Below are 26,830 nucleotides of genomic sequence, written 5' to 3' on the forward strand. Positions count from 1 at the left end.
TGCACACCACACATTTTATTTTTATTATATCATAACAGTTCTGGAAGTCATCTCTTTTAGTACATAAATTAAGGTTCATTAAAATAAGATGTTTGTGCAACATTACACACTCAGTAAGGGGCAGATTTGGTATCTGAATTGCTTTATTCCAGTCCTGGCACTGCTGAAAGCTATCACAACAGCTTTCCGTTCTGTGCAGTGAACTACATGTTACACTTAGAAGACTTTGGTGAAAACAAAAAAACTATCGGCTTGGTACCCACTGGGAGTTTCCCTCGGACACAACAGATTCCTAAGCACCAGTAGGCCTTACTTGTAGGAAGTCCTGCAGCAGAACGGCACGGTCAAATTCCCCGTCAGCATCTGCAGATCTTAGCTAAGCTTTGGAGAAGAAAGTGGCAACCTGCTCCAGTATTCTTGCCTGGAGAATCCCAGGGAAAGAGGAGCCTGGCAGGCTGCAGTCCATAGAGCTGCAAAAGAGTCAGACGCAACTTAAGAGACTAAAAGAATAAGCTAAGCTGAACTCCTGCAGCTTTGTTGAAGGACAAGTGAGAAAACCGATCAGAAAGGATAAATTTTCTGTGGTAGGCAGAATAACTACCATATGGTACACCTGAGTTACAGCAGTAGGCAGCCACTATGACTTTGTGGAAGCTTCAGGTATATATACCTCTATACCGATACCTCTTGGGGAAGATGGTAAGCTGCATTGATCATGCCAACAATTAAAAGTGTTGGGAGTGAAGGTGCCATGGGTGAGACACACCCCCACAATACGTGCATGGTTTTGAACACTGCGTGCAGCACCTCCGCTCATACGTGAGTCTGACCCCAGACTCCCCTGTTATAAAAAGTCCTCTCCTGTTATAAAGCGAGGTGTTCCTTTATCTTGCCAAGGACCTGACTTAAAAGGGTTCTTTGACTTTGGGTTGCTCAAGACAGCAGTGTTCTCCAGCCTCATGGGAGGGAGACAGAGTCTGCTTGTTCCTTGTTTCAAGCCATGTGCTAGAGGCTTCAGAAAGTTTGCCCGGACGAGGCCAGCTCCACGGTATCCTCACTGCAGACACAGTGAGAGGCCTTGGAACTTCGGAGGACAAGAAACTCCCCTAGAGAGTTCACTAGTCCAAGGATCCCTGCTCACTTTGGGGCTCTACCTTGGCACTGACAATAATCCTTTCTGAAAAATGTTTCTCTGAGAACAAGCCGGAGGTTACCAGCTCAGAGACAGCAGAAGGAGGTGGCGTCTCGGCAGTCTCCGCATGTGTGCTGGAGTGTCACCGTGTGCTGGAGAGAAGTGGCATCGGTCCTCTAGGGACACAGAAACTACTGCAGCAAAAGGAGAGCCCATGGATTCCAGAAGAAGCAAGCACGGACGCCTCCTGAGTCCTGTCGGGACCTGCGGGAAAGGCGGTGCTCTCCTCCTTCAAGAGGAAGACCTATTGAATCAGGAGGTGGAGTCCAGCATCCTTCAGCGAATCTTTCTTCTGGATTCAGGCAACAGCCTGAGGGATTTCAGTGAGGATAACTTCACATCAAACTGTCTGTTCTCATGTAATTAGAGTTAGGCATCACGTGGCTCACTGGGTAAAGAATCCACAGGAGACGTGGCTTCAACCCCTGGCCGGGAAAATCCCCTAGAGGAGGAAATGGCAACCCACTCCAATATTCTTGGCTGAAAAATCCCACAGACAGAGGTGCCTGGTGGGCTACAGTCCCGGGGTCTCAAGAGTTGGATGCAACTGAGCGACTAAACAACAAACGACAAGGCAGAATAAGAGCCCCTAAAGGTGTCCACATCCTGATCCCTGAAACGTGCGATACGCCACCTTATATGGCAAATGAGACGTTGCAGATATGACGAAATTTAAGGATCTTGAGATAGGAAGGCTATCCTGAATGATCCAGGTGGGCCCAGTCCCATCACAGGAGGGATGCAGGACTGCTGGAGTGATGTGGGTAACCTCTGGTAGCTAGAAAATGTGAGACGGCCCAGTGGTTAAGACTCAGTGCGTCCAATGCAGGGGACATCGGTTTGATCCCTGGTCAGGGAACTAGGATCCCACATGCCAGGTGGTGCGGCCAGAGTTTAAAAAAAAAAAAAAGAAAATGTAAGGAAATAGGTTCTCCCCCAAAGTCTCCATAAGGGAACTCTTCCTTGCTGACCAATTTTAGACTTCTGACCTCCAGAACTGTAAGATAACAAATTTGTTGTTTCAGGCACTCAACTTATAGCAGCAACAGGACACTAACCCCGCGCCCACATCCCAGATATGTCACAACAAATACTGTCCTATTCCTTTTCTATTCAAAAATAGTGATTGATTTATGGCACATTGAAGAGACATTCTATTAAACGAAAAGTTCTACACAGCATTTACCTAAGTTCCTAAGGTTTATGTTTTCTGATATTTCAAACACTCCCTTAATGATGTTCTGATTGATCTGATTCTCCCTTTACATAGAGAAAGTGAATTCTAATTTCTGACCTGGGAGCTTTGAAGTGAACATTGCACTGAATACCCTCTAGAGATTTCCAGACTGAAAGGAGGAAGGCCATTTTGCTTTCCATTGGAAAATGACCTGGACGTGATCTCCTCTGTCTGACACATGTTCGCTCACTGACCCTCAGTGTGTCAAATCTGAAACAGGCAGGCATGGCGGGAAGGGAACGCGGATTCTCTCCTCTGCAGAGACACTTGCAAATGTCTTCAACACCTACCACCAACAGCGACTTCCATCCGCTCAGCTGTACAAAGGTTAAAAAACTCTTCCTAATTTTGACTCTAATAAATGACCTGAAGAAAGGCATGTCCTTGTTTGTTTACATATATAAATTTAGAAGCACTGTGAAATCTCAAACAAAATTAGCCACCCAGGAGAAAGAAAATGAAAAAAAATCAGATAACTTAATTAACCAAGGCTGAGCCACGTACACTCAGAGGACCCAGGGTAATGTGCGCCAGCTGGGCTGCAGCAAGGGCAGACAAGCACGGATGGGGAGCCAGAGGCCCAGGAACAGAATCCAAACAACAGGAGGGAAGGTTATTGGCCGATTGATGAGGCGTCTGTTGTCCTTGTCACTGAGCGTGAAGAGAGTCCTGGAACCCTGGAAGGTTCCTCACGTCATCGTTATTTGAATAAGCCAGGAGACAACAGGTCCCAGAGGGGCATCCTTTGTGACCAGATGTTTCAGAGAGAAAGCTTTGGGTTTGGGAAACCAACTGTGTAACCCTGTGCTCTCCAACTGGACACCACAAGCATTGATGTTTCTGTGCAGGTACTAGACTGCTTTGGAATACCCAAAAGAGCTCATCCATTGATTCTCCTGTATTATTCATTTCTCCCACAGAGTGTTCCAAACAGCTGAACATGCCCAGCTTACTCGACTCCCTTTAAGAAATTCCATCTAGAGCTGGTGTCATATGCATAAAAAATTGTCATAATTATTGTTTCCTGGATTTTCCCCATTACCTATGGCCTCCTATAAACAGGCTCTTTCTGACTATCTGATAGTAACCATTTGCACTGAAGAAATGATTAAAAATGCCAGAATCACTATGCAAATGCTTTGTTGCCTTCCTGAAGAGAAGTAGGCTGTCAAATATAGTTGCTATTTCTTTACCAGGAAAAAATAAAGTTAGAGAGGACTGCATGCCAGTGTGTGCCAGCTGTCATCTGGGAGAGAGGGGCCTCTTGACCCACTTGGCAAATAGCACGATCTTCCAAGTCTCTTTTTCTCTCCCAAGGCACAGGGCAGACATGGCCACAGTCCAGATTTCCCAAGGACCTGGTTTCAAATAATTTCATTCCCAACACAGACATTTGCTGAAATCTACATGTGGTTTAATCCTCATGCTGGTTGAAGACCGTTCATGTAAATGCTTAAGAAATAGATAAAATCTTTAGACTGGTCTATGACTCAGGGTTAAGAAAATAAGGTCATTATGTGTTCATACATTATGTGTAAGCATGACATTTAAATTTAACCCTCCCAATCAAACATAACTTACAATGCAGAGTTTGGACAAATGAGCTCTTTTTCTTAGTTACTACAGTTGTGGGTCTGATCTAAGTCCCAATTCCTCCCCCATCAAAGTAGCTTGCTATCCTTCTATGCACCCTTTCCAAAATATAAAAATAAAAACGAAGTGCTGTAGGGTAGGTGCAGATGGACAAGATGCACAAGCAATAATAAGCCCCAACTCTTTTCCCGGCCGTGCTTTGGTTCAGCTCTACCTGATGCAGGCGTGTCTGCAGAGTTTTCGCAGGAACCACGTGAAGATCATGGCACCTCCAGATAAGCAAGTAGGGGTGGGTCGGGGCAGGTGAAAATTTTCACAAAAATACATCATTCCTCGGGTGCAGCAGCATAAAAGAAACACAACTGATTTGGGAAACTGCTTAAAATAAACACTACCCACTATAAAAGAGCTGAAAAAAACCAGCCCATTCTTGTTCCATCTCCTTTTTCCCTTTAAGCTTGCAAAGCCAGTGGTTACAAAACATACTTGGAGGCAGCCTTTGCTGCCTACACTTTCCAAAAGGTTCAGACTAGACACTGAAGGGCCTGTGTGCGTGCTCAGTTGCTTGTGTCCAACTCTTTGTGACCCTATGGGCTGTTGCCCACCAGGTTCCTCTGTCCATGGGATTCTCCAGACAAGAATGCTGGTGGGCTGACATGCCCTCCTCCAGGGGATCTTACCAACCCGGCAAATGAACCTACGTCTTAGTCTCCTGTATAGGCAGGTGGACCACTGAGCCACCAGGAAGCCCCACTGAGGGGCTCAGCAGACCTTTAGTAGCTGGAACTGAGACTTCCCTGGGGTCCAGTGGTTAAGACTCTACACTCCCAGTGCAGGGGGCCTGGGTTTGAGCCCTGGTCAGGGAACTAGACCCTGTGTGCTCCAACAAAAACCTGCTGCAGCCAAAGAAATAAATAATAAAATAGCAGAGACTAATTCCAAAGGAAAATATTAAGAACATATTTTATATCTGTGGAGAGTTTAATTTTTGTCAACTATTTTTATGACTGTTTTGAAGTATGATGGGCAGGATTACTACAAGTTTGGATAAGTGAAAACAAAAAAAGTACAAAGTTAGGACAAGCACTCACATCTCCTGATTCTTAGTCTTACACAAAATTACCTCAGCAATCATTTTGTGTCAGCTGAGTATTTAATTCTGAACATTCAAGGTGCTATCTGTACAGTTTGGTATAATCAGATTCATGCATTCACTTGAAGAATAGTCACTCACAAACAGGCAGTGTTTGGGGCCCCACTGTGTGCCAGAGAGAAGTAGACAAGCAGGGGCCCCACCTTTATGCTGTTTACAGCCTCATCTTATGCCCCTACCTGAGCAGTAGGGGCCTGGGAATGAGGCCACGTGCCACAGAGGGTTCTGCACACCCCTGAGAAGTGAGGATAAGGTTTATGGCAGAAACTCCAGGAGTAAAGAAGGCAAAAAGCCATAGGAGCTGGGACTTCTTCCCAAGGAGAAAAGGGTCCACGACAAAACCAATTTGGGAAACCAATCTTACCATATTTTCTCTTAGAAATATACATGCACATTAAAAATAAAAAGTTCTCCAATCAACAAACGTACCAACTTTCATTTACCCAGCAAGTCTGTCTACTATGGGACAGTCCTAGAACCAGCCTTCTACATGTCCTGCCTCATAGTCTTAGAGCAGAGTCAGCAGGTTCTGATTTAGAAAACATATTTTCCCAGTTGCACCCATACTTGTCCGTATGACCTGTGAAGATACTCACTTCTGGGACCTCCTAGGCTTAAACAACTCTTAAAGAAGGCAGAGAATAAGGCCCTGCTAGTTCCCAACAGTGAGCTCTGGAAGGCTATTCCAGAGATGGCTTCTTCAGTCTTGGGCACCTGCTCTGGTTTCCGGGTCATGTATTTTCTTGACCTCACAGCCTCTGTAACCTCTGACTGCAAGCTCTCTGTGCCCTGTGTGCTGAGTCCTGTCAGCTTCCCATTTAGCTTCCTGGTACCTGTTCTAATTCTTTGTGTGTGTTAGTCACTCAGTCACGTCTGACTCTTTGTGACCCCATGGACTGTAGCCCACCAGTCTCCTCTGTCCATGGAATTCTCCAGGCAAGAATATTGGGGTGGGTTGCCGTTTCCTTCTCCAGGGGATCTTCCCGACCCAGAGATCGAACCCAGGTCTCCTGCATTGCAGTTTAATTCTTTACTGTTCGAGCCACCAGGGAAGTCCTCATTCTTTAGCCCAAGGATATTCCCTGACCCTACAACTCTGAGGCAAGGGGTTCCCTTGTTAGGTCTTGTCTACTCTTATTTCAGAGTCAATATATTAAGTCACAACCATATAGCTAAACTTGCACTGCCTTGTGAGAATCAGTTACCTTGAAGGAGAGGGTAATGGTCCATCTCCATTTAAACCAAGAGGACTTAACAGTGATCCACTGACCCTTGAAAAGCCAGGGGCCTCAGATAACTGTATCACATATTATCTCATTTAATTCCCCAACAAATGATGAGGTAGTTGCAATTTCTACCTCTGTTTTCTAAACTAGGAAACTGATCCTTTGAGAGGTAGTAACTTGCCCACATCACAGAGCTAAAGTATCAGAGCCAGGATTTGAACCTACACAGTCAAAGCTAAGATTTTTCCCACAGTCATGTATGGATGTGAGAAACCATAAGGAAGGCTGCGTGTCGAAGAATTGATGCTTTCGAACTGTGGTGTTGGAGAAGACTCTTGAGAGTCCCTTGGACTGCAAGGAGATCAAACCAGTCAATCCCAAAGGAAATCAACCCTGAATATTACTGGAAGGACTGATGCTAAAGCAGAAGCTCAAATACTTGGGCCACTTGATGCGAAGAGCCAACTCATTGGAAAAGACCCTGATGCTGGGAAAGATTGAAGGCAGGAGGAAAAGGAGGATGAGATGGTTGGATGGTATCACTGACTCAATGGACATGAGTTTGATTAAGCTTCAGGAGATGGTGAAGGACAGAGAGGCCTGGCGTGCTGCAGTCCATGCGGTCGCAAAGAGTTGGACACAACTGAGCAAACGAATAACAACAAAAGTCAGCCCTCAGAGAACATGCTGGTCTGAGCCAAGAAACCTCCCTTGATCCCTACCTCTTACAAAAGTACCTGTTCATCTTCCAGAACCACTGCTCAGGAGCATGGCATTCCTATGGGGTCGGGATCCTGGAGAAGCCCTTGGTGCCCAGCACCACCCCTCCCCCACTGGTCAGCATACCTAATACCCTGGCTTTGTTCTCCTCTCCCCGTCCCTCTGTCAGAGCGATGCATTTCTACTGGAGTTCAGTTCAGTTCAGTTCAGTCGCTCAGTCGTGTCCGACTCTCCGCGACCCCATGAATTACAGCACACCAGGCCTCCCTGTCCATCACCAACTCCCGGAGTTCACTCAAACTCATGTCCACAGAGTCAGTGATATCATCCAGCCATCTCATTCTCTATCGTCCCCTTCTCCTCCCGCCCCCAACCTTTCCCAGCATCAGAGTCTTTTCCAGTGAGTCAACTCGTCGCATGAGCTGGCCAAAGTATTGCAGTTTCAGCTTTATCATCAGTCCTTACAATGAACACCCAGGATTGATCTCCTTTAGAATGGACTGGTTAGATCTCCTTGCAGTACAAGGGACTCTCAAGAGTCTTCTCCAACACCACAGTTCAAAAGCATCAATTCTTCGGCGATCAGCTTTCTTCAGAGTCCAACTCTCACATCCATACATGACCACCCTGTGCTAATATTTCTTTTCTGGTGACAACATACTTTAACCCAGGCTAAATGTAGACTTTAATGGTAAGATGGTGGAGACCAACATGGGGAGACATCCCATGATCCCCTGCTCACCTTGCTTGGCCCAGCATTCTCAACCCTCCCTGCACAGAAGCATCATGGAAACTTTTCATCTGTTTATCTAATTATCTATCTGACAAAAAACTTATGTCCAGGTCACACCACAAACCAAATGACTCAAAATCTCCAGGAGTGGGACCCGAGTACTGGCATGTTCTTAAAAAGCTCTGGGTGATTTTATAATAGACTAGAGTTGAATACTCCTATTTTAAATATGGAGCTAGCCATGTAAACAGAAATCCTGTGTCTAAATTTTGGTCTTTGTACATCCCACGGAGGCTGGTGAAAGATGACAAATGTGTTTTCTCGGAAGAGGTTTTAGAATCATGGGCCTGATGCTGATTACCACGTGTTCTTGGGCCAGAATCAACTTCTTTAGGGTTTGGTTTTCTGATCCAGTAATGAGGGGTTAATGCTAACTTGCCTCAAAGGTGAATAAGGGGAAATGACTAACTCAGGTGGCCATGAGGTATAACTTAGGCAAAGTTAAAATGCTTTTGCGACAAGCAAGGGGATCGGAGTGATTTGCCCCCTAAACAATGTCAAGACAGCCCAATAATTATAAATAAGGAGCCAGCTTGAAGCGCAATGAAGCCGGCAGCATGGGCTCTCCCAGTAACATCTTCCAATTGGATAGCAATTTGACAATAAGTCAAAAGTAAAGAACATAGTATCTTGAAGCTTCTTCGGCACATTCCCACAAAGCCAATACTGTCCTGCTGACAAACCGTCTCCTAGAAATAGGTGTGCCTCAACCTAGAGAAAGTGGATGTATAATGAAATAAATAACCAAAGTGTTCTTCCACTTTAGAAAGCTTTCTTGCTCTAGGAATCTCCCTTGTGCATAATTCATTAAATTATTAGTCTTAGAAGAAAAAAATCAATTCAAAATGGAGATATAACTCTGAAATGACCATGTTAACCAGTGGGGAAATGTGCTTTAATTTACAAAACCTTTAGAGTAACTCATGATATTTAAATTGAGGCTTATTGCCATGAAGCTATAAAGAGCTGTAAGAGGAAAAAGACCTATTTATACATACGGTGTTCAGCCCTTTCCAATCACCAGCTTTTCTCATAAGGGATGGAGTGATGGAGAGCCTGGTCAGTGGGTCAGGGTAGAGGCAGTCACCACTGTGAGGAGTTCTACCATGGCATGACAGTTCTACTGGGAAGGCTCTCCCCTCCTACAATTCTTAAGTGGCCAGCCTCTGAGGTTAGCCTCCACTGAACAAGAACCATTTAACACTGACACCCCACCCCCTTGTCATGTGTCTATTATAAGCTGAGTGCTATTCTAGGCTTGCTAAGGAAGGTGAAAATAATAGGGCAAGCTCCCTGCCCCTTGACTCTTATCAACTTATGGTGACCAAATACCCAAATCTGATAGCCGTGATCTTTTAAGAAGTATCCCTAAATAAGCTTAGAGGTAGGACTGATAGCTAAAATATAAGACACTTAGTCAAATCTGAATTTCGTATAAACAACCAATAATGTTTTAGCACAAGTTTGTCCCAAAAAAGGCTCCCCAGGTGGCACTAGTGGCAAAGAACCCACCTGCCAATTCAGGAGACATAAGAGGCTTAACCTCTGAGCCACCAGGGAAGCCCTGGTGCTTTGTGGCTCAGACGGTAAAGCATCTGTCTGCAATGCAGGAGACCCAGGTTCAATCCCTGGGTTGGGAAGATCCCCTGGAGAAGGAAATGGCAGCCCACTCCAGTATTCTTGCCTGGAAAATCCCATGGACCTGGAGCCTGGTGGGCTCCTGTCCATGGGGTCACAAAGAGTCAGACACGACTGAGCGACTTCACTTTACACTGTTAGCATTCCCCAGACCTTGTTTTCCAATGAGTTTGGCCTGGCATTTCACTGATGTTTGCCAAGGCAGCTCCTGAGTCAGGCCACAGGGAACATCCTGATCTATATACTTCATATCCAACACTGGACTGCCGAGGGGCTGCCCAGCTTCACTCTTAACAGCAAACCCAAATCCCTTTCTGACTTGTTTCACTCCTTTTGATGCTGAGAAGCAGGTGTGTGATAGATTGCCCTTTGAGTCAGGGTCTCCGCCACGGGGAACAGCACATCCCCTAGACGATCCTGTGTTATGGACAAATAAAAGGTCCCTGCTGAGATGTCTTTGGTGACATTCTAAATCCTGGAATGAATTATCTCCCAAGACGAGAGATGGATGGTGTACACAATACATGATGGCTGAAATGGAAAGAATGAGTGGCCTGCAACCAAAAGCAGATCCCTTCACTTACCGGGGAAAGTTTCCAGCAAATGCGCTCCTTCACTCTAACTTCATAAAAGGCAAATCCCATCTCTCTTTGAATGTTTCATTCATTCTTTCTCCCCGTTGACAAATATTTAAGGAGCACCTGCTATGTGGGTGGCTTCCCTGGTGGCTCAGATGGTAAAGCGTCTGCCTGCAAATATGGGAGACCCGGATTTGATCCCTGGGTCAGGAAGATCCTCTGGAGAAGGCAATGGCAACCCACTCCAGTACCCTTGCCTGAAAAATCTCATGGACGGAGGAGCCTGGTGTGCTACAGTCCATGCGGTCGCAAAGAGTTGGACACGACTGAGCGACCTCACTTTCCTTTCCTTTCTTATGTGAGTAGAATAACACATCTCAAAACTGAAAGGTTCACATTAACTAAGCAGGAATTGAAAGCCTACTTGCTTCTGACAACTAGTAGTTTTTAATTAAGTACCAGACATAGGAGGTGAGGCCTTCAGACCTCTGAGGAGGACTTCCAGGTGGAGACTGGAGTCAGAGGCATTAGAGCAAGGAAGTTCTGCCAGGAAATCACGGAAGCGGCAGAGATCTGTAACTTCAGTTCTGTACTGCACCAGTTTCCAGCAGGCTTCAAGAGTCTGAGGATGATGGAAAAGCTTCATTATAAGCCACCTGGGGTTTCATTTTGTTCCAGTGAAGTGAAGGCTCCATACAATTCACGATACTTAATACAAATGTAAGCAGATCCTTTAGTGTAAATGAGGGAAGACCCCATTGGTGCAGTTTCTAAGTCATGATTGTGAAGCATCAGGAAGGAGCCTTTATTGACACCTAAGGAACGGAGGCACCAGTGTTTCTGCTAAAACACAACTGTTCTCATGAGACCTGTACTCACTGAACCGGCAAAAGTTGAAGAACCCTGGAATCAGACTGTAATCAGAACAAAAGGACACAGGAGAGATAAGAGATTGAATGTGGACGAACCTAACATCTACAGCCCTCTGGGAACAACCTCTATCATTCCCCGCAAAAGCCATGTCCCAGCTTGCCTTCAAGCCTTTCCCCCATATTTCTCTTTCTGCCTGAAACAACCTTCCAGAGCTTCACCTGCCGAATGAGCAAGTCAGTGGCCTCATTTTCAGCAAGGAAAGATGACACACCTGTTTCCAAGGTCAACATCAAGCTTGCTCATTCCCTTCTTTATGCACCCGGTTAGTTGGTTATTCGACCTGTGTTGGACACTTAATGCCTGCCAGCCCCTGTGGGGTGCAGTGAGGATGCAGACCTGAAATGTCACCTCGGTTACCTTCAGGGAGCTTCGAGTTCAGCAAAAGAGACAAACAGGAAATTGCAGAGAGGTGTGGTTAGAGCTGGATTTCCCAGGTGGCGCTAGTGGTAAAGAACATGCCTGCCAATGCAGGAGACATAAGAGATGCATGTTCGATCCCCTGGTCGGGAAGAACCCCTGGAGGAGAGCATGGCAACCCACTCCAGTATTCTTGCCTGGAGAAGCTCATGGACAGAAGAGCCTTTCAGGCTACAGTCCATAAGATCACAAAGAGTCTGACACAACTGAAGCAATTTAGCACACATGCACAACTCTTTTAGACTTCCTGGTGGCTTAGATAGTAAAGAATCCTCCTGCAATGCAGGAGTCTCAGGTTTGATCCCTGGGTTGGGAAGATCCTCTCGGAGAAGGGAATGGCTACCCACTCAGTATTCTTGCCTGGAGAATTCCATGGACAGAGGAGCCTGGAGGGCTACAGTCCATGGGGTCACAGAGTCGGACACGACTAAAGTGACTTAGTAGGCACATATGTGGTTAGTGGTACAATTGGGGTTTGTATGATGCAGGAGTTCTGGGGAACTTAAGGCTTCTTAGAGACAGGGGGGCCTGAGCAGTGTCCTGAAGGATGAGGCAGTACCTGCTGGAAGCAGATATGGGTCTGGTGATGGAACTGGCTCATGTAATCCATCCTTTTACTTTTTGGTGGCAGTTTAGTCATTCAGCCGTGTCTGACTCTTGTGACCCTATTGACTTCTTTGTAAAAATGATCCATGTTGATCATATGGTCAAGCAGTGTTGGGAGTGCTGTCCAGAGCCATAAAAGAAAAAGAAATGGACTTGTGCTGAGTAAGATGTGTGCCACAGCCTCATGTTGATAAAGGACTAACACACTGGGACAACCACTCGGAATGGGAATCCAGTCTCACTTTAAGATAGCAGACTAACCTTGGAAGTTTACCGATCCTACATCTAGTTTTCAATTATGAAGGCAAAATGCAGAGCTATGAGGATGTAGCTCTTCTTCTGCCATTTTGAAAAAAATAATTAAAAGATATACTCCAGCAGAATTGAAAATGAACCAAGAAATAGGGAAACCTTAAAACAATGGAAATAATCCAGTTCAGATGAAAAGAAACCCTAGTGGGACAGCCTATACTTAATCCAAACTGGAATAAGACAGCAGAGTGCCTGGTGAAGAACATCTTCAACAGAGCAAAAGGTTATTATGACCAAACTGGATGCTGAAGAATCAAGAAGTAAACCATGAGGTGCCACATAAGTGCTGAAGATTCAAGTTTCTCCAGAGGAGAAAAAGATAGTTAGAAACTCTAGAGAGATAAATATACATAAAAGACAATTATGGTCTAAATATGAACCAAACTAAAATATAATTTGTATTTAAACAATTAACGGAATATAAAACCACTGATGTATGAAGCAAATAAAGTCAAATTTTTATGGTCAAGGGACAGAGTCAACAAATACAATGAATTCCTCTAAATTCTCTGTGAGTTCCAGGTCACTGGGTAAAATACCTGCTTCTCTATTGTATGACTATTTTTCCTTTTGAAAGTGGTTTTGACTTTATGGACTGCTTTCCTTACATATTATCCCTTATATCTCCTTTCCCACACACCCCCCCCCCCGCCCCCACCCCGGAGAAGGTGACTTCTGGCTAAAAACCTTTTATTTTCCCCAAAGGCATTTTTGCTTGATTATTCCTGATCTTTTCCGATCATTATAAGATAGTTAACTAAGCTTTACTAACTGAAAATGTAAACTAAGCTGCTGTGCTCTACTTAGTTCTCAGTCTTCTCTGACTCTTTGTGACCCCCATGGACTGTAGCCACAGGCTCTTCTGTCCATGAGGATTCTCCAGGCAAAAATACTGTAATGGGCTGCCATGCCGTCCTCCAGTTGATCTTCCCAACCCAGGGATTGAACCCCAGTCTCACGCGTTGCAGGTGGATTACTGACCCACTGAGCCACCAGGGAAGCCCAAATCTATACCCATTAAGAAATAATTAGTTTTTAACAAACATTGACTCCTCAATCTCTTATTGCTTGATTGAATTTAAATTTTTAATTGGCAATTCAATTTAGTTAAAAATCATTAATTCCTGCTTTAAAGAAACAGTTACCTGAAGTTCACATGCTTGAGTTCATTTCAGAGTTTGTTTTTTTTTCTTCTATTGAAATAAAGTAAGATAAAATATAAAGTAAAATGAGATATACTGCTTTTTAACTTTAAAATATTAATAATGATTATTTAGGCAGTTCAGTTCAGTCGCTCAGTCGTGTCCGACTCTTTGCAACCCCATGAATCACAGCACGCCAGGCCTCCCTGTTCATCACCAACTCCCGGAGTTCACTCAAACTCAACGTCCATCGAGTCGCAGATGCCATCCAGCCATCTCATTCTCTGTCGTCCCCTTCTCCTCCAGGCCGCAGTAGAATATTAAAAATAAGTTCTATTCTCTTTATATTCTTTATTTTTCTGAATGTTCTCTCATAAACATGTACTGATTCTAGCCTTAAGTTTCTTAGAACAGAACACTAATATAGGACTATTTGAGTATATTGTTGCTGCTGCTGCTGCTAAGTCACTTCAATCTTGTCCGACTCTGTGCGATCCCATAGATGGAAGCCCACCAGGCTCCTCTGTCCCTGGGATTCTCCAGGCAAGAACACTGGAGTGGGTTGCATTTCCTTCTCCAATGCATGCATGCTAAGTTGCTTCAGTCGTGTCCGACTCTGTGAGACCACATGGACAGCAGCCCACCAGGCTCCCCTGTCCACAGGACTCTCCTCGGACCAGAAAATCTCAGGTTCCATGGCTTTCTTTTTGACAAGGGAGATGGCAAAGCTGAGTGATAATACAAAAATTGTATTGACTATGGTTTAAGTAGGTGAGTTGAACACGTTTCAACCCATGGTCTCTGTTTTATGTCTGAAATCTCTACATCGTGGAACTCTGCGTAAACTTTGCCCACTTGTATAAACCTAAGAAATTTCCAATTATTTGGGGACTTTTTAAAATATAATTTCATTTGTTTGTTTTTGGCTGTGCTGGGTCTCTGTTGCTGCATGGGCTCTTCTCTAGCTGTGAAGAGTGAAGGCTACTCTCTAGCTGCAGTGCTCGGGCTTCTCATTGCGGTGGCCTCTCCTGTTGTGCAGCAGGGGCCCTAGAGCACGAGGGCTTCAGTAGTTGCAGCTCCAGGACTAGAGCACAGGCTCAGTAGTTGTGGTACATGGGCTTAGTTGTTCTGCAGCATGTGGGATCTTCCTGGATCAGGGATTGAACCCGTGTCTCCTGCATCGGCAGGTGAATTCTTTGCCACTGAGCTACCAGGAAAGCGCCTATTTGGGGACGACTTTGAACAAAGACTTTATTAATTGAAGACTTCAGGCAAGAGAAAGAGGAATTGTGGGTTTGTTTTAAACTTCCTTAAAATGTACCTGTTAAAGAGAAAGTACAGTGATGGTCGCCAGGGACTGAGGTGGGGGCGAGAGTGGCGGGTAAGAATGAGGAGTTAGTGTTTAATGGACACAGAGTTTCAGTTTGGGAAGATGGAAAGAGTTCTGGAGACATATGCTAGTAATGGTTACTTGAATATACTTAATGCCACTGAATCGTACACTTAATATGGTTAACATAGTTAATTTTACATTATGCATATTTTATCACAATAAAAAGTCCCTACTTCTTAAATCTAGATATGATTCAACATGACTTCAATGAGATCTCTTCTTCTACAGAAAATGTTATGAAGGTTTGAATTTTCAGTTGGTTTGGGTTTTATTCGGATGTGACTTTGTTAAATAGCAGATTATATATATTTTTAAGTATGAAGTTAACATAGCTCCCCTGACAGATATCACCCAACTAAAGTTAAAAGAGCCATCTACACAGTATTGAGGGCAAAACAGGATTCACATTTTTAAAAAATATTTGTTTTAATTTATTTGACCGCATTGGGTTAGAGTTAGGTCTTAGATGTGGCATGTGGCATCTAATTCCCTGACTAGGGATTGAACTCTGGCCCCCTGCATTAGGAGCAAGAGTCGTAGCGACTGGACCACCAACGAAATCCCTCACATTTTTTTTTTTTAATTTAAAAAGTTAGAACTTTTCTATGAGAAAAATGGAGGAAAAGGAAACACTTAACATATATTCATAATTAAAATAAGTTGTCTAAAGCAAAGGGAAAGAGGGTTATTAAACTATTATAATATCACTTGACACACGTATCACTTACCTGCTCCCAAATTTCACTAGCTTCTTGTTGTCAGATCAAATCCAGTTTGTTTTAAATTGACAAACTCTAGGTCCTTCACAGACCTACCTTATGGGTTGTGCGTTTTTCCTTTTCCCAGCTATTTTCTTGATCTCAGATAAGTGAGTGTCTATTTCTGTTACCAGGAAAGTATTTATGATGTTTCTTATTTATGGGCAATCCTTTCACTCCTGGGTCATGCTAAATGTTATATATCCTTTGAAGCCCAACTCAAAGTTCACTTCCCCTCCGAAGTCATCTCAGTGCCATATAGCTATAGTTAATCTATTCACTAATCACCAACCAGAGATTTAATGAGTGGTTATTATGTGTCCAGCACTACACTGGGCACTATGAGAATTAGTACCCAACATGGAAGACACAGTTCTAGATCTTAGCTGCCTATGCTGTCCAGCCTCCCCAGCTGGACTGTAACCCTTTCAAAGACTAGCTGCTCCTGTGTTACCCTTGGAGTATCCTACTTAGCTGGGACATCTGAGTGAGGTGGGACATGTGCTGGTCATTCAAAGGTCTAGGTGACTGGACCACATCCAGCTGGTGTTGGTGGGAAGCAAATGAGAGACAACAGGAGGAACCTTACAAAGTCCCTGAACACAAAAGAAATCTTTATTCTTAGGTGCTCAACAACAACAGCCGCTATAAGGAGTGAACATATATTGAATGAATACATCAAGCTGAACATAGCGATTATCAGCCTTCTAAAGGGAAGACCCTCAGGATGAGGTGACGTTTAGGCAAGCAGGAAGAAAGGCAGAGGTGTTGATTTCTCTGCGGTAGAAGAGGCAGAGATTGCTTCTTTGAGTCAGGACCTAAGGACTACATTTCTGAGTATTTCAAGTACTGGGTTTGACCAACACATGGAGTTGCATGCCAGTGGGAGGGTGGCCATTTTGGCAGCTTTGTCAAGAGAAAAAAAGATGGCTGAATGAGCTAAATCTTACCAGGCCAAGAGAAATTCCCTAGCTTTACTATAAACCATTAGAGCAGAAAAAATAGGTTTAGAAGCATTGGAAACAGGCCAAAAAAGAGAGTCAAGGAGACAGCAGGATCTAACAACAGAAAAGTAGGCAGCAGATTAGACAGAGTAGGCATGAGAAAGAGACAAAAGCAGATAGACAGACTAAGCAGTGACCAGGGGAAAATGGCACAAGTACTGCTGTCCGCATGAGACTCTCCTGTAGAGATGGGCCCAGCCAGCAGGAGGCAACGAGGAAGATTCCACTAATGCATACAGACCATCGCAATGGAGCCCAAATCTCCTAGAACCAACAGTAGCATTACTATGTAGGGTCACTCTTCCAAATTTATAAACAGGATATGGACCTAATGCCCATTTGTAATCTAACTGGCCAACAAAGGTCTGTCTAGGAAAAGCTATGGTTTTTCCAGTGGTCATGTATGAATGTGAGAGTTGGATGGTGAAGAAAGCTGAGCACTGAAGAATTGATGCTTTTGAACTGAGTTGTTGGAGAAGACTCTTGAGAGTCCCATGGACTGCAAGGAGGTCCAACCAGTCCATCTTAAAGGAAATCAGTCCTGAATATTCATTGTAAGGACTGATGCTGAAGATGAAACTCCAATACTTTGGCCACTTGATGCGAAGAACTGACTCATTTGAAAAGATCTGATGTTGGGAAAGACTGAAGGTGGGAGGAGAAGGGGACGACAGAGGATGAGATGGTTGGATGGCATCACTGACATGAGTCTGAGTAAGCCCCGGGAGTTGGTGATGGACAGGGAGGCCTGGCGTGCTGCAGTCCATGGGGTCGCAATGAGTCTAACACTATTGAGCGACTGAACTGAACTGAAATATATTTTTCTCCAGAAATTAGTTTAATTAGGTTAGACACTTATGCCAAATCCCCCAAACCTATTTAATCTATATGTACCCAAAGTCCACATAGGTACAGGTATTTCAGTAATTTCTATTTATCCCACACATTCCAGTTACTCTGGCTGCCTAAGAAATCATTCTAAAATATATGGACTTAAAGCAACAACAATTTTTATTTTGCACATGAATTTGTCATTTAGGGCAGGATTCAGCAGGGATCACAGTGGTAAAGAATCTGTCTACCAATGCAGAAGACACAAAAGACACAGGTTCGATCCCTGGATCGGGAAGATCTCCTGAAGTAGGAAATGGCAACCCACTCCATTATTCTTGCCTGAAAAATTACATGGACAGAAGAGGTTGGTGGTCTACAGTCCATGGGGTCTCAAAAGAGTCAGATATAACTGAGAGACTGAACACGCAACACAACTCAGCAGGGACAGTTTATCTCCGGTTCACTTGGTATCAGGAAGGGTAAGGGAGACCTGAGCTGGGGCCTGGAATCCTTGGAAGACCTGCCCACTCACACATTTGGTTGCTGATGCTTGTTCTCTGGCTGTAATCTTAGCTGGAGGTGCTAGCTGAAACCTACATGTGACCCCTCTATATGGTCTGAGCTTCCTCATAACATGGTGGCTGGTTTCTAAGGGCAAATGTCATGTGTAAGAGAAACAAAGAATAGCTGAGAAAAAAAATAAGTTGAATGCTTTTTATAATCCAGGCTTGGAGGTCACCTGGCATTGTTTCCATTGTGCTCTATCAATTAGACCAATCACAAAGCCTGTGTGGGTTCAAGAGGAAGGCAGTAGACTCTACCTCTTGAGGAAGAGTAGCAATATTCCAGAAAAGCATGGGGGATGGGGTAGATATAATCACAGGGCCATTTTTGGAGAGTACAATCTGCCACAACATGTAACATTACTTTTAGGGAAAAAAAAATATGCTTGCATGCATGCTCAGTCGCTTCAGTCTTAACTCTTTGAGACCCTAGGGACTGCAGCCCATTGGGGCTCCTCTGTCCATGGGGATTCTCCAGGCAAGAATACTGGATTGTGTTGCCATGACCTCTTCCAGGGGACCTTCCCAACCCAGGGATTGAACATGGGTCTCCTGCATTGCAGACAGATTCTTTACCATCTGAGCCACCAGGGAAGCCCAAAATACAATATTATTTCAGCTTAAAAGGTAATACAGCGTAGTGACTCTAGAGCCAAATACCTCAAGCTCTGAAATATACTGTGTGTTATGCTGGGCAACTGGCTCAAGCTCTCCTTTCCTTAGTTTTCCTCATTTATAAAACCAGGAGGTTGTGAAGGGAAAAATAGTTATTTTGAAAAGAGCTGTCAGCTACAAATTGGCACTTCCCATCTACCTCTCCAAGGATTTAATCACATGCTGCTGCAGTTGCTGACTTTCAATACCCCCGACAGGAGTTCAGGGTGGTGCTTCAGAGATGAAGCACTCTTTTCCTTTGGGGGAAAAATGGCAGAACAGGTCTTTGGATAGTTAGATATTTTCAGGAGCTGGTTTTATGAGCCCAATTCTTGTATCTCCTCATATCTAGCAAAGCACTAAAATCCTTCTTGGTGACAACTGTTCTTATGACTAGAAAAAAGCATCAAGAGACTAACAGAAATCTTCTGGAAAAATATGGACTCATTGCATGTACTCTCCCTTCACCAAAATCACATATATTGACCTACCCACCCACGCCCCCACCTCTTGAGAGCTAGCTGAGGTGCTGTCTCCTGGGCTGCAGTCCTCATTTTGCCCCAGTAAAACTTAACTCAAAACTCATGTCGTGCATATTTTTTTAGGTGCCAGAGCTTAGAAGACTGTCTACCTCCCTAAGTGTCAGCTTTTATCATGACATCAGGATACACCTTCTCCAGATTTGGCACCAGTACTTCCTGGTTCCTGGGGGGACACTGGTGGTGGCAGGGATAGAAAATGAATCTTAACAGTTCACATTGTTGTTACCTAATACTTCTTAGTCACCATGCAAATAAGTTGACTTCAGAATCTATAAGTTAGGTGGTAGTTCAGTCGCTAGGTTGTGTCTGACTCTTGCGATGCCATTGGCTGTATCCTGCCATGCTCCTCTGTTCATGGGATTTTCCATGCAAGAATACTGGAGTGGGTTGCTATTTTCTTCTTCAGGGGATCTTCCTAACTCAGGGATCAAACTTGCGTCTCCTGCATCGCAGGTAGATTCTTTACTGAGCCACCAGGGGAGCCACATAAGGTAGGTACTAATTACTATTATATCATCCAGGTAAGAAACTGTGACCTTGGTAATCTGCCCAAAGTGACACGTGTAAGTGGTAGAGACAGGATTGACCTCTAGATCAGTTTAACTAGATGGAAGGAGCCTGTATCCCTGGATTACTGTGTGGAGTGGAGCCCTTCTCCCAAATCTAATTCATGGGTGACTGAAAAAGGAACAATCCTGCATTATGCCATTGGGATTTGGGGCTATTTATTGGAGCAGTGAACCTATCTTGACAGGGTTAGTACAGGGAAGATATGATTGATACACTCGAGCACAACTAACTAAAGGATTTCCTTTTATAAGATGAAATGGCTCTTGCTATCACAAGGCAGGGTATGTGCACAAAGGAAAATTATTCTCTAGGTCAGTCCCTACCAGTCTCATATATCTTCTCAACTAGGAGGATAAGTAGCCTTTGGGAATAGGGCTGGGCATACTGATGTGGAATCCTTGACACTGATATAAACAAGTGCCCGCAGATTAGGCTGGTGATCACCAACTGAGGAATGCTCCTTCTAAGGTTTGACTCTGGTGTAAAATCCAGCGGTTCCTAGATTGTTTGCTTGTCTCTTTTCTTTTGATATTTTTTTTTTTTTTTACCTTACAGAGAAGATTCTCTTTTTGACTACACTGGCCAGCATGGCTGTGAAGGAGAAACCTTGGTTGCTATCAACACTTAGGTCTCTGGGCAGGTCCCCTATATAATTAAACTGTAAGTTCCATGATGGTGGAGACCTTGTCTCTCTTGCTCACCACAGTATTCATAGTGTCTAGTCTAATGCCTGGCACACAGTAGGTGCTCAAAACTTATTGAATGCACGAAAGACTACAGGTTTGAATAAAAGCTCAACAAACAATAGTCGGAAGTCCATAAAGTAACCTGGGCTCTTCATACCAGTGGCAGCTATTACTCAGGGACCACTGAGGGAGAAGTCCAAAATGCCTGCTATGAACTGTGGGTTCAGTAGCCACTTACTAAAACGCTTGCTGATTGAGTGATGCTGCCTCATGCTGAACCTGATCCATGGTAAAACGTGGGAAGGCATAGGATCGGATAACCACCGTGGGATGCTATTTTTTAATTTATCTCCAAGGATGTCGTAAATATGGTCGTCACAAAATTCGTCGTGGTTTTAGTTGTATGAATCAGATGAAAGTCCGTGGGAGTCAGCAGAGCAGTGAGCCAAAGAATACAACACTCTTCTCAGCATTTACCTCTAATGGATGGGGTTTAAATTCATCAAAGTAAAAAAATTCTAGGACAAACCTTCAAAGAATTCATCTTTGCATAAAAGCAATATGCAGTCTGGTTTTCCTGTACTCATTGGGTTCTGGAGAAGGAAATGACAACCCACTCCAGTATTCTTGCCTGGGAAATCCCATGCACAGAGAAGCACGGCGGGCCTCAGTCTATGGGGTCACAAGGAATTCGACACGACTGAGTGACTGAGCATGCACTCATTGGGGCAGAATTCAGAAAATATGGACAATTCTCCCATTAGGACAGGCAGCCACTGGGATATCTTGCAGACTACAGATTTCTTTTCTTGAAAATCAAATACTGAACTTTAATATAAATATACTATGTTTTCCATTAGTGCCAACTAAATTTCAAAGGGATGCTATGTCTCTAATTAAAGGCATTTATAAAAATATGCCCCCCAAATCCTTAAAGCTCACTACAAAAATAATAAGCACAGACTGCTTTTGGTTTAGAGTATGTGGCTCCAGTGAATTTAAATATTTATCATATAATTTTTATATCAATGTGTTAATGAGCATTAACTTTCATGGCATCACTTCTGGAAACAATAACAAATACTATATTTTGGAATGCTGTATCTGGTTGGATTTTCCATCACAGGGCACCATTAAAATAAGGGTTGGTTTCATGAAAAATAATGGCACATTCCTTTCTAAACTTAAAATTTCAAACACCAGCCATGAAAGAAGCAAACAATACAGCCTGGAGTCAGAGATTTTTGACTTTTTTCCCCAAGTTTCTTTATCAAATTGCCACAGAGACTCAAAGCCCTCAAAGCAGGTGTTCTTTCCTAGTCCAAAGAATAAGGAATGTTTGAGAAAATCCTTTTTTGTAATTCCCCTGAGAATACAAGAAGAAACATTGCTAAGCATCCATTTCAAGTGTTAGGGATTTGGATTGAGTTTAAACACCAGCTTGTGCATAACGTCATAGCTCCAATTTTCTTAGCCTAGGGTGATGGTGCTGATGTAACAAAAAGGATGACTGGGCCTAAACACAGGGCTGGAAACGCAATACATGACATCAGCCAGCTAACTGCAAAGGCACCTAGTTAGTTGGGGAGGAAAATTAGGCAGTATCTTCTGCAAATTAAGAGTGAGATGGGAAATGAGGCAATTCTTATGTAAGTCACTCTAAACCATAATATTAATATCTCCTATATTGTTCTTGAATATCCAAAAATCAAATAAGATTTTGCATTCAGATTACTTGGGAAGTGTCAGCATTTCCTATTTCATTTTGAATGTGTCCTGTTCTAAGAACCTCTGATAGGTGAACCTGCAGGCTCTATCCTGAGTATCTGAGATTTGCATTACAACTGATCAATTTACACATGTGTGTGCTTTACATCAAACTGAAAAGTGACATAAGTTCTCCAATGCTCATTTCAATTGTCATGAGCACACAAAGTATCTTCTAGAATATTCCTGCAGCTATGATCGATTTCATATAACATCCTGCATTCTTCATCTGAGTACTATTGCTTGTTTTCTTTGACTGGATAAAAGTCCTTTTGTAAACAGCTATAGTCTTACTTCTTTGGTCCACGTCTTTAACTTGTATAAATTGTATTAACACTGTCAGTTTTTCCTCTTAACCCCTATTTAACCAGGCAGGAGGTCAGTCCAAGTATACAAGACTACTTAAGGATTAAGGAGGAAAACAAAAGAAATTTACAGTTTGGTAACTCTGTGGATACCATCCCTTTCACAGGGAAATTAGAGAATACTGTGAAATTCACACACTCAGAGAATAAAATCACATGCGGTAGAACTGATAAACAGTGGTATGGGTTTTGTCCAGTGCAGTTCCAAGACCTTTCAGCATCACCAGCTCACATATCATTTAACTCAGAGGTGGATAGACCTCGCAGAATCCAGGAACTTGGATGGGAAAAATATTATATCTTTAGTTTCACTAACCTCAAACTGAAATTTAGTATCTTTCAATTAAAATGTAGGCCACAAACCACCTACCACCATTCCTGTGATTTTGTTGCCAAGAGAAGTCACAGATACTCTCACATCCTATTACAGTCACTGTGGCCACCTCAAAATACCTTTCACCCCCATTACTACTTCCCAATTTTGCTAGTTATTATAACTGCTGCTAATTTGGTTTATTTCATAATGAATTATTAACAACACACATTTCACAATTTTTAAAAATCTGGTGACTGTATTTCAATAAAAGTAGTTTCCTTTGTAATCCTGCATACTTTATTATGCTTTTAAAAACATCACTCTAAAAAGAACCTATAGACTTCGTCAGCCTGACAAAAGGTTTATGACATCCAAAAGTTTACAGTCCCCGAAACTAAAAGCATTTGACATGCAACATCCAGGTTTCTAGAGAAAATCACTCCTTGCTAGTATCTTTTGAAGTTGAAGCAAACTTAACCTTGAAATCAACACAGTCTCAATGCTGTAAACAGATGGTTCTGATGAGAGTCCTTTTCCCCCCCTTGTTTTGCCATAAGGAGAGACCTGTCGACTCTGAAGTATCTCCGCTATTACAGCTTAGGCTGCTTTCTTCTAATGATAAACTTTGTCATTGACATTTTGCCAATCAACATTGAATTGTTTACTTATTTTGTGTTGCTGAAATCCAATCTGTTTTATTAGGGCATTGAATACAATTATTTTATAACTCTAAAGCATATAGAGAACATCAAGAAAATCATTGCTTCCTGGAAAAACTATAATAATAATTCCTAATTTTGAGTAAAAGAAGCAAACATCAAAGTACCCCCATCAAAGATACTGCTTTTAAATGACAGTGCTGCTGGCTACTGGTTCTATTCATACTTACTGGAAGTATTGCAAATCAATGAACATATTTCTAGGAGTGTTAAGAATATGACCTCTGAGTTATTATGAGAGAAATTAAACAATGAGATAATGCCTCAGTAGTTGTGCCTGGAGTGTAAGCACATTAGATTTTTTGGAAAATCCTCCATGGAGACTCTGGCCAAAAATAGACATATTGAATGCCAGCAAGTCGAACAAATATTCACTCATTGAAAGGTATTGAGAAATTATTTGTGCACTCACAACTTATTTTTGAAGCTAAATACTGTTTAAAGTGTTCACCTCCAAGAGTAAAATAAAGGTGATCAGAGTTCAGAAACTAATAAAGAATACAGAAAAGAACAATATTATTCTTACATTAAATTGATATATAGCTTGCTGCTGCTGCTGCTAAGTTGCTTCAGTAGTGTCCGATTCATACTATAAAATATGCATTCTTCATTTAAATGGTCAAATCATTATTTTCTATTCATCAGTAGGTATATTAAATGTGCTGCTCTAAAATTTTCTTTTTTTCCAGTTACATTTGTAAGATTTAGCTAGCTGGTTATAAATCTAGGCTTCAATTAATTTCAATACCAGAGGTTTTCTTTGAATTACAAGATACAAACATCATCCAACTTGTATGCAATGACAGAAAATTCAAAATTACTCAACCTGGGAAAGAAGTGAACTACAGCAATGCAAATCCCCCCTCCTCCAATTTGCAGTACATATTGTTATAGGAATAGAGATAAAAAGCCTTATTAATCACAGTTATCAAATTACTCATTCAAGAATTAGAACAATTTTGGGTGACTATTTTTATCTGTTTGAATTAAAGTAGATCTACCCGTGATAATTTAGTTTTAGGGCTATTGCTTTCTTCTCTAGGTAATTATTTCAATTTTGAAACACAAAAATAGCTTACATGATGCCTTAGTGAAGCCTGTCCAGTGCTTTCCTTTTCACAGCTGAATTTTCAGAGGAAGATACTGCAAATGTGCACGTTTGCTCAAACAACCAAAAAGCAACTGCACGTGCACAAGTCAGGGTTCCACCCAACTTCCTTGGCATAGTCCAGATTATTTTTCTCTAAACAGGAAGCTGTTGACAGTTTTCCCTGGCATTTTCAGAATACTTGATTTACTAGAAAACCCCCAACTTTTGTTTCAAACTATAATGTTCTTTACCACTGTGCCTATTGTTGCGCCTTATGAACGCTACAAACAAGACAGACCAAATTCCAAATTATTCTAGGCTGATTCAGAATACGATAGCAAAATACATGCATGTATATAAAAAGACAAACTTAGCCACATATTGCCAAGCTGTGCTGGTGTCTTTAAACCCGAAACAATACTGAAGGGGAGATTCCTGGAATTCAACGGGGAATATCTGGCTCAAGCTGCAAAGTCTGTATCTCTAAACTATGTCATGTTAGCAAGTACCGAACAAGGGAGGCGATTATATTTTAACCTACTTCCCAGAACATGAATCCAAATTTAACCAAATGCCAGCGATTCCGCCCCAAATGAACAACTAGAAGCTGCTTCACATTTTTTTTTCTCCGGGTACAACAATAATTGCTCATGAAGACAAACTTGTAAGAGGTGAAAGAGAGGGGAAAGCCACTGTGATTTATAAACACGCCTTACTATTGTATATCAAGCAAACTGATTACCTCACACAGCAGAAGTGCAAGATTTAACAGTCCATGCTCCGCAGTCCCTGGAACGCAGAAGCAGCAGCGTGGAGAGAAGAAGCGGCGGCGGCCAGCACCCGCCCAGCCTCTCACAGGCCTTTGACTGTGTGGACTCAGCCACAGGCTCTGCCTCTGGCTGACGTCAAAGTCCCTGTCACATGGCCAGATGAAAGCCAAGAGAGCATTGGTTGTCGTAGCAACCACAGAACAGCTCTGAAATTATTTCAATAGGTCATCTGTCACTGTGGTGTGTATGTGTGTGTGAGTGCGGGTGTGTGTCTGTGTGCACACCCCACCACCCATCACGGACAGCTCCCCGACTTCAGCCCTTGAAGTGGTGACCGCAAAGTGCCTACAACTTTCCTCTTCAGGGCTGTGGGGGTCTGTTCCTTACAGTTACCGGCAGGAAAAGGCATGCCCCTCTCAAGTCCAGTTAGTCCCACCGTCACCAGCATGAAGCTTGTGGCTCTCTCTCTCTGTAGAACAGAAGGAAAAAACTGAGAAATGCTGGGAGTAGTATTCCAAGCTAATTAAATCTGTTTGTCAGTAAATGGAATAAAAACTGAAGCTCAAAGGGGAGCTGGAAGAGAAGATACTTTTAAAATGATCTAAGAATCCACATCCTTGTACTGAGACCATGCTAGTAATGGCAAGACAGAAAAGAAACGTGGGGTGTGCTGGCCCCGAGTCAGATCCAAGTCTGATAAGCCTCACGTCAACTAGGATGGGGAATCAGGGGAGATGAATTCAGGATCTGTATATTGTGAACTGTCTATGCAGGAATGAACGACTGAAAGAGCTTCAGAGCACTGCTGCTTTAAAATACTTGACACTGAAAACTTTTTTTGGACTTTTACTTTAGGGGTCACCATACCGTTGCCAAATTCTCTCCTTCAAATCACTCTTGTCCACGTCCCCTTGGGACTCAGCATGAAGAAAAATGGGTAAGTGTCCCCAAGTACAAACCTCAGTGAAAGTCTAGGGCAACAGGAGAAAAGGACAGCCCTGCCTATTTTCTAACTTCAGCTTTGTTTCCCTTGCTGCTGCTGCTGCTAAGCCACTTCAGTCATGTCCGACTCTGTGTGACCCCATAGACGGAAGCCCATGTTCCCCTTAGGACCAGCCTAACTTACTTCTAATACCACACACAAGGGCTTATTTCCCAGTTCCTTCTCCCTCTTAATTAACAGGAAGTCCATTCAATAAAATGAAATGAAATCCAGAGGAAGGTGTTCTGAAAAATACATTCAGGAAATGTATACACAT

General features: G+C 43.0%; 1 protein-coding gene and 1 long non-coding RNA gene across 7 annotated transcripts in view; one reads left to right on the forward strand and one right to left on the reverse strand.

The window, feature by feature from the left end:
• The window catches only part of LOC148775224 (uncharacterized), a 34,054-nt gene extending 31,246 nt beyond the window's left edge, over positions 1-2,808 (forward strand). Inside the window, exon 3 of the long non-coding RNA XR_016039340.1 lies at positions 2,463-2,808. This is a non-coding gene — a long non-coding RNA (uncharacterized LOC148775224). The remainder of the gene's footprint in view (positions 1-2,462) is intronic.
• The window catches only part of NCALD (neurocalcin delta), a 481,050-nt gene that overhangs the window by 63,445 nt on the left and 390,775 nt on the right, over positions 1-26,830 (reverse strand). The window contains exon 1 of one of the 6 annotated variants that reach the window (XM_055432080.2): positions 25,544-25,685. The exons of the other annotated variants lie outside the window; for them this stretch is intronic. The gene's annotated coding sequence lies outside the window, so the exon portion shown is untranslated. Of the gene's footprint in view, positions 1-25,543; positions 25,686-26,830 lie in introns of those variants that run through there. 6 annotated transcript variants of the gene reach the window in all.

Source organism: Moschus berezovskii, chromosome 16 (genome assembly GCF_049115385.1).
Source record: "Moschus berezovskii isolate FMDL1 chromosome 16, NW_MosBer_1.0, whole genome shotgun sequence".
NCBI lineage: Eukaryota > Metazoa > Chordata > Mammalia > Artiodactyla > Moschidae > Moschus > Moschus berezovskii.